The 18,718-nt window shown below is 43.4% G+C and overlaps 1 long non-coding RNA gene across 5 annotated transcripts in view; it reads right to left on the bottom strand.

The window, feature by feature from the left end:
* LOC308473638 overlaps nt 1-18,718 on the bottom strand; it is a 503,626-nt gene that overhangs the window by 441,419 nt on the left and 43,489 nt on the right. The gene's annotated exons all lie outside the window — the stretch shown is intronic.

Below are 18,718 nucleotides of genomic sequence, written 5' to 3'. Positions count from 1 at the left end.
CAGCCAAGTAATGTGTACAGGTTGCATATACTTGGATAAAGTGTGTCTAAAATAGCAGACAAAATGTGTTGTTGTTGTTTAGTCATTTAGTCGTGTCCGACTCTTCGTGACCCCATGGACCAGAGCACACCAGGCACTCCTGTCTTCCACTGCCTCCCGCAGTTTGGTCAAACTCACGTTCGTAGCTTCGTGGACATTGTCCAACCATCTCGTCCTCTGTCGTCCCCTTCTCCTTGTGCCCTCCATGTTTCCCAACATCAGGGTCTTTTCCAGGGAGTCTTCTCTTCTCATGAGGCGGCCAAAGTATTGGAGCCTCAGCTTCACGATCTGTCCTTCCAGTGAGCACTCAGGGCTGATTTCCTTCAGAATGGATAGGTTTGATCTTCTTGCAGTCCATGGGACTCTCAAGAGTCTCCTCCAGCACCATAATTCAAAAGCATCCATTCTTCGGCGATCAGCCTTCTTTATGGTCCAGCTCTCACTTCCATACATCACTACTGGGAAAACCATAGCTTTAACTATACGGACCTTTGTTGGCAAGGTGATGTCTCTGCTTTTTAAGATGCTGTCTAGGTTTGTCATTGCTTTCCTCCCAAGAAGCAGGCATCTTTTAATTTTGTGACTGCTGTCACCATCTGCATAGCTCCTCATTTACTGCATCCTTCCCCTAAAGAGCTCAGAGTGTTTTACACAGGGATTCCCAGGCAGGATCCGGCACAGACAATAGACAGGATCAAGTCAACTCAGATTAGATTCAGCAGATGAACTGGTTTGTGTACCTTCGGATCATCTAACTGTGTCGTATGTATGTTAATATGTTTCACACAAAGAAATGTTGAACCCCTTTTGAAAACCTTCCTTCAAAACCTCCCTGTTCACATCCACTTATCTCCAGTGCCTAACCCAGAACTCTCTTTCACAGCCTGTTGAGATGTATGGGATAATGAGTACCCCAAAAAAGAAGGTTAAACAAAGCTTAGACCAATCTTGCGTCATAGGTAAATATGTCCATTTAATCAGTGGAATGAGTAGCAGGTGAAGGTCAGTTTGCACTCTGAAGCTAAGATTTACTGGCCTGTAATTGCCCGTTGATGTCACTGCTTTCTGAGTGTGTATGTATGGATAGAGGTGAACGCAGGTAAATATTTCTATTAAGTGGGTGAAAGTTACTAACTTTTAATTTTTGTTGTGGCCACTATTGTTACTATTATCTTCGTTTTAGCTTTATTGAGAGTTCTCCAGTCTGGATTTTGTCCCTCCGAATACAGTTGCAGCTAAGCATACAAAGTTTAGGAGGAAAGGGGTCATTGGTTTAATGGCACACATATAAGCATTACTTTATGTCAATACAAGCCTATTGATCTAAATCTCTCTCCTGTGTGTGCCTCACTTAGTTTAAGTGAAGCTCCACCAAGGCTAGGTTGAGCTGACTGTTTCTAAGCAATAAAACAGACATGTCATGAAACCCTCCGGCTATAAAGATTACCGTTCCCCTTTGACTACATACTTTTAAAGGAATTTTACTTGAGAGCAAAAGCTTAGTCTTTTTAAAAATAAAAAAACACACTTAATCCTTATTTGCCTGAATCAAAAGGTAACATTCCCCAAATTCTAGGAAACCTACTTTCATTTACTCTTTCTAAGAAAGGTCACCCATGTCTTGTCTGCTTCCCCATCCATTCATTGTTTTGTGGCAAGGTACAATTATATGGAAATAAAAAATTAAAAAATAGTACTGAGCATATTTGGGTAAGAAACTTCTAAGAAATGGAATGCCAAGTAAAGGCACTAGGGATTTTTCTTCAACCATCCAGTAGCACAGCTCAGGCAGTGTTCTTCAACCTTGGGTCACCAGGTTCTGTCTGACTACAATTCCCATCACCACTGACCATTGGCTAAGCTGGCTTGGGAGGATGGAAACTGTAGACACAGGGCTGAAGACCAGTGAACTAAGGTGACAATGGACACCTTCTAAGGTCACATACACACCAATTCATTTATAGCACTTTTATACCACTTTGACAGGCATGGCTTCCCGCAAAGAATCCTGGGTGCTGTCGTTTGCAAGGAGACCCCTCTCAGAGCAGCAGTTCCCAGCCCATTTATACATCTACCGATTGGCCATTCTAGTAATAATTTTTGTTAATGGGGAATAAAGGAAAGAAAAAGAAAATAATTCAACACCACAAAGCGTGTTCTCCTTTTATCTTCCACCCCTCATATTTCCTATTTGTTTGTGAGCTGCAAGACTTAACAAGTCTTGCACCCATTAATCCACAAATAAATATGCATAGAGTTGGGTGGCATGTGTGCCTATTCACGATCACTTCACATGATGTCTACAGATAAGCAGATGGGACGTTCTCTCTAGAATGTAGTTGAGGAACCAATGAAATGTTCAATGCTTCATCACCTCACACATTCCTTATTAGTGGAAACCTAGCATGGCAGGGCAGGGACGTGGGTGGTGCTGTGGGTTAAACCACAGAGCGTAGGGCTTGCTGATCAGAAGGTCGGCGGTTTGAATCCCCGCAACGGGGTGAGCTCCCGTTGTTCAGTCCCAGGTCCTGCCCACCTAGCAGTTTGAAAGCACGTCAAAGTGCAAGTAGATAAATAGGTACCGCTCTGGCGGGAAGGTAAATGGTGTTTCTGTGCGCTGCTCTGGTTCGCCAGAAGCGGCTTAGTCATGCTGGCCACATAACCTGGAAGTTGTATGCCAGCTCCCTTGGCCAATAAAGCGAGATGAGCGCCGCAACCCCAGAGTCGGTCACGACTGGACCTAATGGCCCAGGGTCCCTTTACCTTTACCTTTAGCATGGCGGGGCACAAAGTTCTGTAGCATACACTTGATGTGCAGTTTCCAAAACAATATGTGTACAGCTCTCCTCCATTTGTACATCTCCAATTTTTATGATGCAGTTCTCCAAAATACATATATTAAGGAAAACTGCACAAAAATGAAGCTTTAATTAATGTAACATAAAATGCATTATATGTGGGAAAACTGCACAGAAAAATGTGTATATTAAGAGAAATTTGCATGAAAATGCTGACAATTTTTCATGACTTAAAAAGAAAAATGTGGAGAACTGAAAATTGCAAAAATGAGAAACTGAAACTGACAGGTTCGTCTACCTCTTTCTGTGTCACATATATATGGTTTAAAGCATAAATCATATGTATATGACACATTAAGAGGTAGGTGAATTCACACATGTAAAATCTCTGCATTTCCTTTTTAGAACAGGGCAGAAAGGGTGTGACTTTTCTGCACACCTCCTAATCTTAAATAAATGAATTTCCATTAAATAAATGACCACATCACTAAGGGAGGCAGGATGAATATTTTAAAATTCAACCACTGTACAGAATCAGGAAGTGACTACTTCTTCTGGTGTGTTTATTTAAGTGGGCTTCTTGATTCACACTATATTTTTTGGATTATTACACAAATATTTTATGCTCTGGTCACTTTACAAGTGCATTAGCTCTTAGGAAGTGTAGTAAGTTTTATTAGTGCTCCATGAGACTGATATAAAGAAATCCACCTGGGAGATTTAAATTTTACATTTTCAGCTACACTAATTATTCTCTAAGGGATTAATTAAGGGGAAATTTTCCAGCTTTTCAACAAGTTTATGCTCACATTCAAGACTGATTTAAGAATCAATTTGAACTGTGATCTCTCTCACACACATACCCACCCACCCAAAAATATCCCCTCTCTCATTTCTTTAATGTGTAAACTGCTGATAAGCTAGTACAGGTGTCACGGTTAAACTAAACCTGCGTATTGACATGGGGGGAATGTAGAAAGAGCTCCTCTTTCTTCCATGTGTTTTATGCTCTCAGGGAAGGATGGCAGCAGGAATAATTATAGGTAAACATTCCATGAATAAGATTAACATGCTGGAGGTCAGAACTGTTTGTGAAGTGTTTTATTTAAGCATGTCAGGTTAATTCAGACTGTGATGCTAGCATGAGTTCTCCTGAAGAGGATTAGAAAAAAAGAAGAAAGCAAGCTTAATTTCTCAATTTATTTAATCATACTAAGGACCTAATAAAACATTACATGCATTTGAGTGCAACTAAATCCTAGTGGACATTTTAATAAAGAAGGAGTGGGAAAGGCTGTTTGAGGAGGGAGCGATTTAGAGTGGGGGGAAATCGGAAGGTTTAACTCTCTCCCCACCAGCCATTTCCCCCCCTCCCTATTAAAGCACTCATTTCTCACCCACACCTCCTGGTTTCAACTTCACGATTGCTCTTGCAGACACATTTTGAACCCCGTAAGCAGAAGAGCAGCTTGCAAGAGGGGGGGATTGAGTATAAAAGTGGCGGATACAGAAAAACATTCCGTTTCATGCTGTTTTACCGGTGAAGGGAGTAGGGAAGAAGCCTTCAGGGTTCAGTGTGCAATGCTGAGTTTAAAGTCAAGGGTTTGAAAGAGGCTTGCCTTTTTACGCAGCGTGATGAGACTGAAACCCAGAAGAACTTACCAGTAGACTTTGCTGAGCTAAACAGGTAATGGGAACCCTCAGGATACCATACCCTCCAATTGTCCCTATTTTCCAGGGATGTCCCTGATTTAGAAAAGCCCTCACAGTTTCTGATTTGATCCCAGAATGTCCCACTTTTCCTTAGGATGTCCCTATTTTCATTGGAGAAATGTTGGAGGATATGGAGTTATCCAACCTCTCAGCCTTCTGAAGGCAATCCTGTATAGGGAAGGTTCTTTTTAAAAAAAAATGTTTACTGTTTTATCATTCAGCCCGGACACTGAGATCCAACGCCGAGGGCCTTCTGGTGGTTCCCTCATTGCGAGATGTCAGGTTGCAGGGAACCAGACAGAGGGCTTTCTCGGTAGTGGCGCCCACCCTGTGGAACGCCCTCCCTTCAGATGTGAAGGAAATAAGCAGCTATCCTATCTTTAAAAGACATCTGAAGGCAGCCCTGTTTAGGGAAGTGTTTAATATTTAATGCTGTATTTTTAACACTCGATTGGGAGCCGCCCAGAGTGGCTGGGGAAACTCAGCCAGATGGGCGGGGTATAAATAATAAATTGTTGTTGTTGTTGTTGTTGTTGTTGTTAATGTTTTTATATGTGTTGGAAGCTGTCCAGAGTGGCTGGGGCAACCCAGTAAGATGTGTAGGGTATAAATAGTAAAATTATCACTATGTAATGGGACATCCCTATTTTCATTGGAGAAATGTTGGAGGGTATGGGATACAGCAGAGGGACGCGGGTGGTGCTGTGGATTAAACCACAGAGCCTAGGACTTGCTGATCAGAAGGTCGGAGGTTCGAATCCCCGCGACGGGGTGAGTTCCCGTTGCTCGGTCCCTGCTCCTGCCAACCTAGCAGTTCGAAAGCACGTCAACGTGCAAGTAGATAAATAGGTACCGCTCCAGTGGGAAGGTAAACGGTGTTTCCGTGCACTACTCTGGTTCACCAGAAGTGGCTTAGTCATGCTGGCCACATGATCCAGAAGCTGTACGCCGGCTCCCTCAGCCAATAAAGCAAGATGAGTGCCGCAACCCCAGAGTCGGTCACGACTGGACCTAATGGTCAGGGGTCCCTTTACCTTTATGGGATACAGCAGTCCTACTCCTCTAGTAGCTACTTCATTCCAGCTGTTTAATATTGATAGGCCTCAGTCCTCTAAAACAAGTCACCACCAACTGTACTTCCTCCACAGCCAGAACCAGGACTTAAAACTGAACCCTAATTCTACTTCTTAAGGAGCATGTGAGCAATAAATCACATGGTGTCAGTGCAGTTAACCCTTTATTCAAGGAAATGAGGTTGACTCAGGAGACCCCCAATTCCCCTCAATCAACTACAATTCTGAGCAGTTTAACAATGTGAGGGGAACAGGGTCCTCCTAACAATACGGGGGTCAAATTAAATCAAATCTTTATTGTACGTCACAAACGTTGTCACGCAACACATTGTAAACCAGGGTGAGTGCAAGTTAGATCAAAATCTGCTGATAGTTCTCTGGGTGTTTGCTGTGTATCTCACTCCCAATAATTGAACAATAGCCACATTTTAAAATAAAGAAAAATCTCCGAGATGGCTGACCTTTTGCTGTATGTTTCTCTCAAACTCAGCATTTCTCACCTGTAAAACAGGAATTGTACTCTGTTGGCTATGACCTGGTTTTGTGCAGCTGTACTGGCTGATTTTAAAGCTCTGTATTACACTTCCCAATCTGTAGTAACTCCTGTGTAGAGCTGCAATTGTCTGTACAAGCTATTTCAGTTTGTGGCTAGGAGGGTGCAGGGAGAAATTGTCTCCATCCTAGTCACCATCTGCATTTGTCTCCACACTCATAGCCACCATTTTGCAGCTCCTTGGTAGATTTCAGTGTGGAGAAAAAACAAAATAGATCCCACAAACCTGAAGTCTGGCCACCTCTGTCTTAAGCAGAAATATCTGCAAGGATATGATAAAACAAATCACTGTTGGACCCTCACAACTATTACTTTATGGGTCTTGTGTAGGGGGCGGAAAAGCATCCATTTGAGTGGGTGCATGGAAGTAAGAGCTGCATTTGGATATTACCAGTTGTTTTGCATGGACCACCATTAAGAGGAATATTATTATTATTATTATTATTATTATTATTATTATTATTATTATTATTCTGCAGCAGCACACACAGCTATTCCATTCCAAAGATGCTCCTGAAAAATATTAGGAAAGAGAAGAATATGCTCAATAATTCAGAGAGCACCCACAGGCATAAACTATTCACAGTGACTCACATCCTCCAACTTAACAGATTTCAAATATATTTTGCCTGGGCAGTTAATCAAAGTATTCTTACCTCACACCTACTTAGTGAGACAGGGATGGGGAGATTTAGTTCATTTTTAAATTGTCACAATAAGAAGACCTACCTCTACCCAGCTTAAGCCTTGGTAGACATGACCATAATTGTATCAATGGGTAATTGGAAATAATCTTCCCACATTTCAGCTGCTTGCTCTGACTACTGAAGAGTGTCATTGCCTTTGGTCTTTTCCTGGGTCTCCCAGAGACTCCATTAATCTTTTCTTATCTATGACTGGAGTGACGTTTTTCAGTATGAGAAGCTAAGAAAGGGCAACAGGGAAAAAGAAAAGATCTTTTATTAGACCAACGAGTTGTTTGAAAGTAGCAGGCTTTCCAACCTTATATGTCTTGGCATTTAAGGACTTTGTCTTAGTTTATTCTTGTGAAGACCTTCATGAAGGCAACTTGAACTTCTTATTTCTAGCATGTGTGGCCTGGCAAGCCTTGATTCTTGTGTTCAGTGAGACTTACTCCCAGGCAAATGTAGGACGAATGGTTTGCACCTCCTTAACTTCATAGAGAGAGACAGAGAGAGAGACAGACAGAGAGAGAGAGAAGCAGAGAGGGAGATCAACAGTTAGTCATTAAGGCAGGGGTAGGAAATGACAGGCAGGGGCCAAATGCCACTCTCCAAGCTCTCTAACTGGCCCTTGGAATTCTCCCCAGGCCACACCTCCTCTCCTTTGATCACGCCCATCACTATCCCTTCTTTGTATTCTGAGTACTTTTGCTAGGTTAGGATGTGTCTTTGAACTCTGTCAATGCCTCTTGGGTTGCCTAGATGGAGGAGGTTAGAGAAGAAGAAGAGGAGGAGGAGGAGGAGGAGTTTGGATTTGATATCCCGCTTTATCACTACCCTAGGGAGTCTCAAAGCGGCTAACATTCTCCTTTCCCTTCCTCCCCCACAACAAACACTCTGTGAGGTGAGTGGGGCTGAGAGACTTCAGAGAAGTGTGACTAGCCCAAGGTCGCCCAGCAGCTGCACGTGGAGGAGCGGAGACGCGAACCCGGTTCACCAGATCATGAGTCTACCACTCTTAAGCACTACACCACACTGGCTCTGTGGGTCTGTGTGTGTTTAATCTAGCCTACTTTACAGAGGTAAAATTTACATTAGTTGCTTTGCCCACATTGGCCCTGCCCACCACTAGTATATCCTAGAATCACAGAAATGTAGAGTTGTAATATTCCCAAAGGGTCATCTAGCCCAACTCCCTGCAATGCAGGAATCGCAGCTAAAGCATCCATGACAGATGGCCCTCCAACCTCTGCTTAAAAACCTCCAAGGAAGGAGAGTCCACAACCTCCTGAGGGAGACCATTCCACTGTTGAACAGCTCTTACTGTCTGAAAGTTCTTCCTGGTGTTTCATCAGCATCTCCTTTCTTGTAATTTTGAAGTCATTGTTTTGAGTCCTAGCCTCTGGAACAGAGAGTGTGACCTTCAAAAGCTGCCCCAAACTGGAGATAGCCCTCTGGCTGGGGGAGAAAAGGTTCCCTGCCCCTGCTCTAAGAAGAACCTGACTCTTCAATATCCAGTATCAACATCCTGGAAACAACAACACAGTATTTAAAGCAGAGTTAACCAAACCACTGTCACCCTCTATGCAGGCAGAGATGAACTGGCATGGAAATCTCTAAAGAAAGAATGATAGGTTTCCATTGAATTTCAAGAATGCTTACCACACAATAGTTCCTTGAGGAATATATGGGCAGCTTCTAATTATTTTGCTGGGATTGCAGTAAAACTGTTTGTTTTGAAGTTGCCACAAAATTTGCCTTTGCTCCTCTAATATTTTGAATGAAGTACACCAACAGTGCAACAAAATTTGTCTCCGATTTAGAACAAAAACAAAAACTCTCTCATGGAGAAACAGTGGGAGCCTATATACACATTCCTGTCATAAGAGAACAGCGACTCTCAATTAGAGTGATTTCAGGCTGGCAGGGAAATTGAAAATGGCCTGAAATGGACATTGTTCACAGCACATTTTTTACCCCAATCAGTGGTATCCAACTAACTCATTCCACCAATGTAAATATTTCTGCTTGCGCAACAGAACTTTCCCTTCTCTCCTGCCCACATGCGCCCCCTAAATCTGTTCTGGGGGTTCCCCAAACCCTCCAGGGCAGATCTGGTGAGGGAACGTAAGGAGAAGAGACAGGAAGAATTCCACTGTGCAAACAAAAATCCTTGCGCTGACAGAAAGAATTACTTGAATGCCACCCTCAGTTCTGAAGCACTATGAAAATGGGAAAATCCATGAACGGAGACAAAAGCAGAATGAGTGTACACAACACATTCAACAATGCTTTTATTATCCCAGTTGTATTTATGAGGGGAAGAAGAAAACTACAGTTTAAGTTAGCGAAATACAGTGGTACCTTGGGATGCGAACGGGATCTGTTCCGGAGCCCCGTTCGCATCCTGAACAGAACCTAAGACGCGATAGCACGTCTGTGCGTGCACGTGATATCATTTTGACCATCTGCGCATGCGCAAGCAGCGAAACCCGGAAGTAACGCGCTCTGTTACTTACGGTTCGCTGCGGAGCGCAACCTGAAATCGCTTAACCTGAAGCGTATTTATCCCGAGGTATGACTGTAAATAAAAACGACTTAGGGAGGCAGTTCAACCTATGGCAAGAGGGGACTTTCCTCCAAAGAATTATGTGTACTGTAGTTTGTAAAGGGTGCTGGGAATTATAGCTCTTTTAAAGAAAGCCAAGCACTTTTAAATGTATGGTGTGTGTGGCAGCCTCTCTGTGTAACAAGAATTCTTCCTTTCTGATTTATGGAGTTGCCTTCTCACACACCTATGCACAGCACTGTTGCGTGTCGAGGTCCCCAGGTCCACCCCAATAACTCACACATCACACAGAAGTTTTTGTTTAAGATTTTTGGCATAATTTTGGCCACAACTTTATTAAAATACAAATTTGTGAGTGGTTGCGTAGGCATTGGTTGCGACTATCTGCCCCCACCATGGGGGACAAACTGACATTCCACACGATGCGAAAGTCAGAATGGGGGAATACACTTGGGGGTTACGCAGAGCAGGGAACCTGCCCTCACCCCAAATGCAACCAGGAGCTCATTGCTATGGCCTGAGCCCCCTTGACAGAGTGGACAAGCAATAGTTAGCTCCCAATTCCTTTAACGGAATCCCTTGCAGCAGCAGCATTAGAGGGGCAGGCACAGCCAATCCATGCCTCTCAACCAACCAAACCATAAACCAATGCCTAACCGCGAACCTTACAAGTTGTGACGATTTGCTATGCAGTAGGCAAAAACCAAATGGCCCCAGCCAATCAGCCAGATGGACAAAATTCCTACCAGGCCCCCGCTCCAAAGCAGACGACCCCATGACAGGCATAGCAAGGTCAAAGCGAACAACCCTATTCTAGGGAGGGAGGGACGGGCAATCCGATGCACGGGCGAAAAGAGGAAGCCCTAGCCTCGTGCAAGGAGTTTTACTATTTCTGGCTGTCAATCAATAAATGGCAACATTAACTTCTTCCCAACAACAAGGGAAGCCCCAATCGTATCAGTGGCCAACGATCAATTAGCCCGCCCCCCAACTTTGGAGTGTCCTGGCGGCCCCCACCGCAACACGTGCTCTCCATGAAGGGGAACACGCTTTGTCATAACACAGGCCACCCATCAGCTTCGAAAAAGTTAGCACCAATCCTCTTCCACCTCCAAATTCTATGCACCAAAGAGGGCGGGGAAACCAAATACTGAGTTGTAGCCCATTTGTGATATTTCAATCCTTAGTTATGAAGTTTCCGATAACTCAGCAGGAGTCCCCCTAAATCATGTTAAATTTGGACTCTAAATTGGATTTTCAGACTTCAGAAGAAACGTATAAGCAGGCTAACGCTCTTTCTTCTTATCTGGGATCACCAACGCTTACACTAATTTCAACAGAATAATCTCTAAAAAGGCAGAGATTTTGTAAATTAGCAACACCGTATCCACCAGAATCCTTCCTTCAGATCATTTGTAGGCTTTGCCCAGAAGAAAAAAGGAAGGCAGACTGTGTGGGGAGGACTGGGGGGGGGGGACTCTGAGGGATAAAGCGCAACAGCACAGACCAAGTTAAATCTCAGCCTGAAGCTCACAGTGCGATGCGAAAATTGATACCATTTTTTTATTATTATTTTAATGAAAAGCTACTTAGGGAGGTTTGTTATAAAAGTATGTGACTAAATAAGGCAATACTGTAATGTTTTTATATAACACTTTGGCTGCTGATTTAACACATCATTCTAGATTTTATTGAGGGGGGATGTTGGCTGCAGGCCTTTTCCCCTCTTTCCTTTTGAGGATGTTGAGAGGTTTGGGCTTTATTTTATTTGTGTAAATTATTGCCACTGTCTCATGTTGCCCCCCCCCCCATTATTTGCTGAGGGGAGGGGGAGGCTGGAGAAATGTCACAGACTACATTGAACAAGACTAGCCTGCCCCCTGGAGCACTTGAAACATGGTGATAACTGCTTCTAAACATCAGCTTTTAAAAGGGGCGGGGAATTAAAATCTTCCCAGGCGCTTTGATGCACAGGCAATGTTTAACCATATCCCCAGAGGCAGGTGACAGCGAAGCAGCTGGGTTGTCACGATTTGACAAGTCCTAAAACGTAAAACGAAAAGGTCTCCTCCACATCAATGCAGGTTTACACATTGCCATCTAGAACAGCTCTCCTCCTATAGTAGCACACAAGCCTGATATACCTAATGGCCAGGATTCAACAAAAGTTCAGATTACGCAGTGTTGTACATTCCTCAATTTCATACTTTCAGCCATCAGAGAGAAATGATTGCCCCAACGTAGAATCAAACCCCCTGCAATGCAGGTTAAAGCAACACCCAGTGAACTTCCAAGGGCCGGTAAGTATCTGAGTTTTGCGGGCTGAATTCTAATGCTCATCAGTGGCAGAAACCCATGGCATTCCAGATATTGTTGGACTCCAACTCCCATCAGCCCCAACCAGGATGGCAAGGGATGATGGGAACTGTAGTCCACAGGCTTCCCCCCATGCATTAGGCTTGGACCCTGAGGCCAAATATTTGGGCTCCACAACTAAGGAAACCCCCCACACACACACCATCCTGACACAGGGCAGTGGGGGACTTGGGGATCTCAAATTTCAGTGGTGCCCTGTGCACTAAAATTCACCCCCCACACCCACACCCACTGCCTCTTGTGTTCCGTTCAACAATATTGTTGTTGCGCCCAGTGCTTTTTTTCTGGCGGTACACACCAGTATGCAGTACCAGGACATTTTTGATGTCAAAACAGGGGCATGATCATGGTAACTCTCTGAACAGACCACAACTGCTTCCAACAACGTATTTCACCATTTGCCGTGACAAGACATCACCTATACTTGTCCAACTCTTTAGATGTGAAGGCCTCCTTCACCGTCACTCACTACCTCTGCTCCAATTCCGTAAATCCAAAGCTATAGTATAGAGGATGTTTGCGTAGTTGCTCAGAAACCATGGGCACTACCATTTGTATCTTACAAATGCAGCTGGAAAATTAAAGCAACGGTTTCTCCAGCTCTTCCACAATACCAAGGGCCAAGTGGCCCAACAGACTTCCAGAGGCCACGTTCTTCCTGTGGGATGCTAGAAGCCGCTCTTAACTGTTTGGCTTGTTCTTCCAATCATCCATTACACAGCTCCAAGTGCATGTAAAAGAGGTCCTCACTTATAATGGTGAATACTACACGCACAGCCATGAGGAAATAAGTATGGATGCTATTCAGTTCCATTGAACAGAGTTTTCCTGAAAGCTATGAAATGCATTTCTCTATGGGGGGGGGGGGTGTCAGTTTTAGAGGAAGGAAGAAAATAGCAAAAACAAAACAACCCCCAGAGAGGTAATAAATACAGTTAATGTTTATGTGCTCTGTAAGCCCTCTGTTTTGTTTTTCTAATGTTCTATTTCTGTCACCTTACCAGCTATACTTGAAAGAGTAGCTGAATCTATTTCTAGCTTTCCCACAGGGACCATGATAAAAAGTACAGAAAAATATGCCACGTGCAGTCATTCTGATATATAATATATAAATTCCACATACCTTTACAGAAGTTCAAATGTTGGCTTGGAGGGTTTTTTAAAAAAGGGATGTACATAAGAACATAAGAGACCTCCTTGATTTGACTGGAGGCTTATCTAGTTTAGCTTCCTGTTCTCACAGTGGTCAACCAGTTGTACACATGGGAATTCCTCAAGTAGGACCTATATCTTGGTCACCAGTCCATCAGGCATAATACCACTTGCTAATTCCCATGTAGCAAAGTGAACCAAAGTCCAAGGAAAATTGTGCATGCTCTTATGAGGAACCTAATGAGAAATGAATCTGAGTGCTTGTGCTCACTCCTGATGACTAGGCTTGTGGTGGTCTCCATGTCATGTTCATGTGGAGACCACCTCAACCATAATCAAGCTATGCCATGGTTTTTTGTAATGAGGTGGTTTTGATGTGCAAATTTTGCTTTTCCTACACGTTAGGTATACCTAAAAATTCAGCCTGAAAAGATGGAAGAGGGGTTTTTTATGGGCATCCTCAGAATGCCCATTCTGTTGAAACAAGCTGTTTGCCTGAATATAGTAAAAGGTAAAGGGACCGCTGACCATTAGGTCCAGTCGTGGACGACTCTGGGGTTGCAGCGCTCATCTCACTTTACTGGCCGAGGGAGCCGGCGTACAGCTTCCAGGTCATGTGGCCAGCATGACTAAGCCGCTTCTGGCAAACCAGAGCAGCGCACAGAAATGCCATTTACCTTCCCGCCAGAGCGGTACCTATTTATGTACTTGCACTTTGACGTGCTTTCAAACTGCTAGGTTGGCAGGAGCAAGGACTGAGCAGGGATTAGAACCACTGACCTTCTGATCAGAACAGACAACTAGGGTGGCAGTCAATGCTAGGGTTACTCAAAATAGACCTGTTTAAATTACTATACATGACCAACTTGGGTTCATTACTTTCAGCAGGTCTGCCCCGAATAGGACAGAGGAACCTGTGGCCATCCTTTATAGAAGTTTAAAAACTTAAATAAAATACTGACTTCATTGAGGGACAAAACAGTCACTCCCATCACACAGTTATCTGGCATAACTTATGCCAATGACAAAACAATACTCCACACACACACACAGGGAGAGAGAGAGAGAGAGAGAGAGAGAGAGAGAGAGAGAGAGAACTAACTAAATCTTGCACATATCTCGCCATTTCCTCAACACAATTCTGTACAGACCCACGATGAGATCCCAAAATGCACGCATACAAAATCCTCCAGACTTCATCACCTATGACAATACCATTGTTGTTGTTGTTAATTTATTATTGCCTCCTGAAAACCACCATGTACACCCTAAAAGCCAACCCTGGAGGTTTTGGGACTCTTGGAGGAAGGAGCAGAAGTAGATAAGGGAGGATAGTGGTGAAAATGGGATGTCCTGCCTTATGCAAGCAGAAATGTTTTGCACTGGTGCAAAAGCCATTGATGGATAACACACACACACCCCCCCCCCGAGATTCCTGTATTTTGGTATAAAAACCACACATAGCAAAGGCTGGGGTGGGGGTGGGGAGAATTCCCTCAGGTCAGAAAACTGCAAAGAAGTAGTTAGATCTAATTTTTTTGGCACCAAGTTAAACTGAGGAGGAGTGGGGGCTGGAGATTTTAAAAGTGCATTCAAAGATACTTTTCTTTTTTTCAAATCCAGTTGAATCAACAAGCCATTTCCTGCATTAATTTTCCAGCTAATGTAATTATATAGCCACAAGCTTTGGCTCCTGATCAGTTAAAAGAGCAGCAAAAAAAAACCCCAAAACAAAAAATCCCCAGAGTCTCAAACTACCACATATTAATCATCACATCTGATAGAAGGAAATGGGCTTTATTGTGGTTCCTGCTTTGCAAATCAAACCCATAACCACAGCTGATGTGGCTGTGTTCTACTCTTTAAAACGTACACCGGTTTTATTAGTATTTCTGTAATGCCCTGATGTTGCAGGCACATTAGATGTGTTCCTGTTCTCAAACAGAATCCAGCTGAACAAAATTCTGCCTTTCTGCATAGCAACAAAATGTGTTTAAATAGCATTGCCCACGGCCTGCTTCTAGCATAGTTTTAAGCCATCTTTTGACCCGGGATGGCAAAACAAAACAGAACAAAAAATAGCAAGTTTGTGCTCCTCAGATGAAATAAACCAAATAATGGTTTCCTTCTACCATTGGCCTTCATTCTGTCCCTCCTAAAAAATAAATAAATCAGTGTAATGATTTCACCCTCATTTTGGCACAGTTTTAGCAGACTTAAAATGCACATGGCTTTTCTGCACCTGTGATACCAAGAAGCACAAAGCGTTGTTGTTGCTGTTTAAAAAAGCAACAACAACCAACATTTCTTGTATCCTTGAGGCACAAAGCAATTACTGGTCAACATTTTGTACTCATCATACAATTCTGGGCGTGTGCATATTGAAGGAGATGAGTCTGTGACATGACTGGTGCAAAAGGATTGGGTGGCGTTACAAATTCACGCTTTTTAAAAGTTGCAGCAGGTGTTGTTGGTTGGCTCAACAGATGCAGCTATGTGTATACTGCTATCACAGAGATAAGAAGCCAGAAAGATGAGGAAGACATCTCCCTTCCCTCCCGTTCCCCGCAATACATTCACATTTGCAGTTTTGACTTCATAGTAGTGGTGGGAATTATTAAGTACTTTAAATTCTGTTTCACACTACATGGAATAGGACAGACAATTCCCTGCCAGAATGACTTGCAGTCTGTTTATTTATTCAATATAAGGTCCCAGGGTGGGCTGCAACATTAAATCAGTTAAAAACAGTGGGCCCTCAGAATAACAGCCCTAAAATATACCCCTCACAGGCATTAAAGGCCAAGTTAAAGAGATATGTCTTTAGCAGCCTGGGGCTATGTATGTGGGGGGGGGGCCTACTCAAATGCAAGCACAGGAGGCCCAATCCAGATCTGGACTTCAGCAATGGAGAGAAGAGCTTTAATCCTTCTCTTTCCAGCTATAACTCCCACCTCCCCCAAACCCCCTCTCCTGCATGGCGAGGGAGGGGAAGGTGCCATAACTAGATATTATGAGAAAACCAGAGGATGTTGTTGTTATTTAGTCATTTAGTCGTGTCTGACTCTTCGTGACCACATGGACCAGAGCACACAAGGCCCTCCTGTCTTCCACTGCCTCCTGCAGTTTGGTCAAACTCATGCTGGCAGCTTCAAGAACACTGTCCAACCATTTCGGCCTTTGTCGACCCCTTCTCCTTGTGCCCTCAGTCTTTCCCAAAATCAGGGTCTTTTCCAGGGAGTCTTCTCTTCTCGTGAGGTGGCCAAAGTATTGGAGCCTCAGCTTCACGATCTGTCCTTCCAATGAGCACTCAGTGTTGATTTCCTTCAGGATGGATTGGTTTGATCTTTTTGCAGTCCATGAGACTCTCAAAAGTCTCCTCCTGCACTATAATTCAAAAGCATCAATTCTTTGACGATCAGTCTTCTTTATGGTCCAGCTCTCATTTCCATACATCACTACTGGGAAAACCATAGCTTTAACTATATAGACCTTTGTTGGCAAGGTGATGTCTCTGCTTTTTAAGATGCTGTCAAGGTTTGCCATTGCTTTTCTCCCAAGAAGCAGGCGTCTTTTAATTTCGTGACTGCTGTCACCAACTGCAATGATCATGGAGCCCAAGAAGGTAAAATCTGTCACTGCCTCCATTTCTTCCCCTTCTATTTGCTAGGATGTGATGGGACCAGTGCCCATGATCTTAGTTTCTTTGATGTTGAGCTTCAGACCATATTTTGCAGTCTCCTCTTTCACCCTCATTAAGAGGTTATTTAATTCCTCCTCACTTTCTGCCATCAAAGTTGTGTCATCTGCATATCTGACTTTGTTGATATTTCTTCCAGCAATCTTAATTCTGGCTTGGGATTCATCCCGTCCAGCCTTTCGCATGATGAATTCTGCATATAAGTTAAATAAGCAGGGAGACAATATACAGCCTTGCCGTACTCCTTTCCCAATTTTGAACCAATCAGTTGTTCCATATCCAGTTCTAACTGTTGCTTCTTGTCCCACATAGAGATTTCTCAGGAGACAGATAAAGAGGTAGCTACTCTTATAGCTCAGTGGTAAGAGAATCTGCCTTGCATGCAGAAGGTCTCAGGTTCAGTCCTCAGGTAGGGCTGGGAGAGGCCCACATCTGAATCTTTGGAGAGCTGTCAGTCAGGGTAGGCTGACAGGGTATCATTAGATGAACTAATGATAAGACAGCATCCCGTGTCTCTCCCGCTCCCCTAGGAACCAGCTCCTAGGGGCTGAGATTCCTTTGGGCCCCTAATAAAATATTTGAGCAGCCCAAACCCCCCCAAAGTTGATGGATATTCCCATTCAAATTGTGTGTGTGTGTGTGTGTGTGTGTTGCGTCTTCTGATCAATTATGTGGGGCAGGGCTTACCTGGCATCCCTGCCCATTCCTCATAACACTATTCATCTGTGATATATGTTTCTGGAACTCCCTTCCCAAGGAGACTTACCTGGTGCCACTTTTATTATCTGTTCAGCTTCAGGACAAAGCATGTTTAGCCACTCAGGTGTTTTAGCAGCTTCTACTTTTCAAACAGTGCTGGGAGGATGATGTAATTTGAAAACACTGGCATGGAATGTTTGTTTCCTTGTTTTTACTTTGCTGCTATAATTGCTATTTTTAATTTGTGCTGGTTATGTTGTTTGTTGATTGCTTTTAATAGCTTTACTGCATATCTAGCGTTATTATCTTTTTGTTTAAATTGCGTCGTAAGCAAGCTTAGAATAAACATTATGGGAGGCAGAATTAATAAATACCTTTAATAAAACAAATGTTAAACCCAAATACATATGTGATAGTGTCCACAGCAGAGCAGAACATGAGGCATCACATCGCAGACTGTCAGGTTTGGGCAAGACATGATCATCTCACACATAGTGAGGGAGAGAAAATGACAGCTAGATAGCTTGTAGCTTATATTTTTGCCTGCCTCCCAGTTCAGATTTTGAGGCAGAGGGAATTGCAAACCCCAAGCTCCCAAGCACAAAACGATCTTCTGTTTCCAGATAGAGAAGTCAACAGGGTTGCTCATGTATTTTTTTAGTTCTCCCTTCTGACGCTTCTGCCTTCTCTCTCCTCAGTGTTAGCTTGGTGTGCATTTTCAGCTTGGGAACAGGGAACTGGGCAGGGTGGCTGGGCTGGTAACAGGACCAGTTCAAGCTCGATCAAATTCTATGCCTGGTTCAAACTGGGGTGATGCTTTTTTAAACCAGGGGAGTTCACATCTCACAACCCTGAAATTCTGAATCCGCCCCCCACTCAGCACTAATCTCACTATGCTTTCCATTCAACTAAACACTATGAAAAAGAGGAAGATGCAGTACCTGGAGACAGCAGAGACTGAACCTGAGACCTTTCACATGTGATGGATGTGCTCTGCCACTAAGCTACGGGATCATCCTAAACTCTGTGGATTTGAATAGTTGCCATCTTAGCCAAATGTAGAAAGCTGAAGCTAAGGGGTGCATATATCAACTGGACTTTCCCCCTCACTTCTCATCAGGACTAGTTTAAGAAGTTAATATTTAACAACAACAAAAACTTATACACTACATTAAACAAAGGAAATGAAACTGTCAAAAGCAACGATAAAGAAAGGTCAATGTCAAGAATGAAACCTACTGAAACCAATATGCATGGAAGGAAGGTGCTGTTGAGCAGTTTCTAAAAACGGCAGAGCGCATACAGTTTAATGTATTCTGGCATTCTTTCCAAGCTCATGTGTTCTAAAATGCCCAGCACCAGG

Source organism: Podarcis pityusensis (assembly GCF_964106645.2).
Source record: "Podarcis pityusensis genome assembly, chromosome: 3".
Classification (NCBI taxonomy): domain Eukaryota; kingdom Metazoa; phylum Chordata; class Lepidosauria; order Squamata; family Lacertidae; genus Podarcis; species Podarcis pityusensis.
The sequence above is the reverse complement of the archived record's forward strand: the minus strand, read 5'-3'. Positions and strand labels throughout refer to the sequence as shown.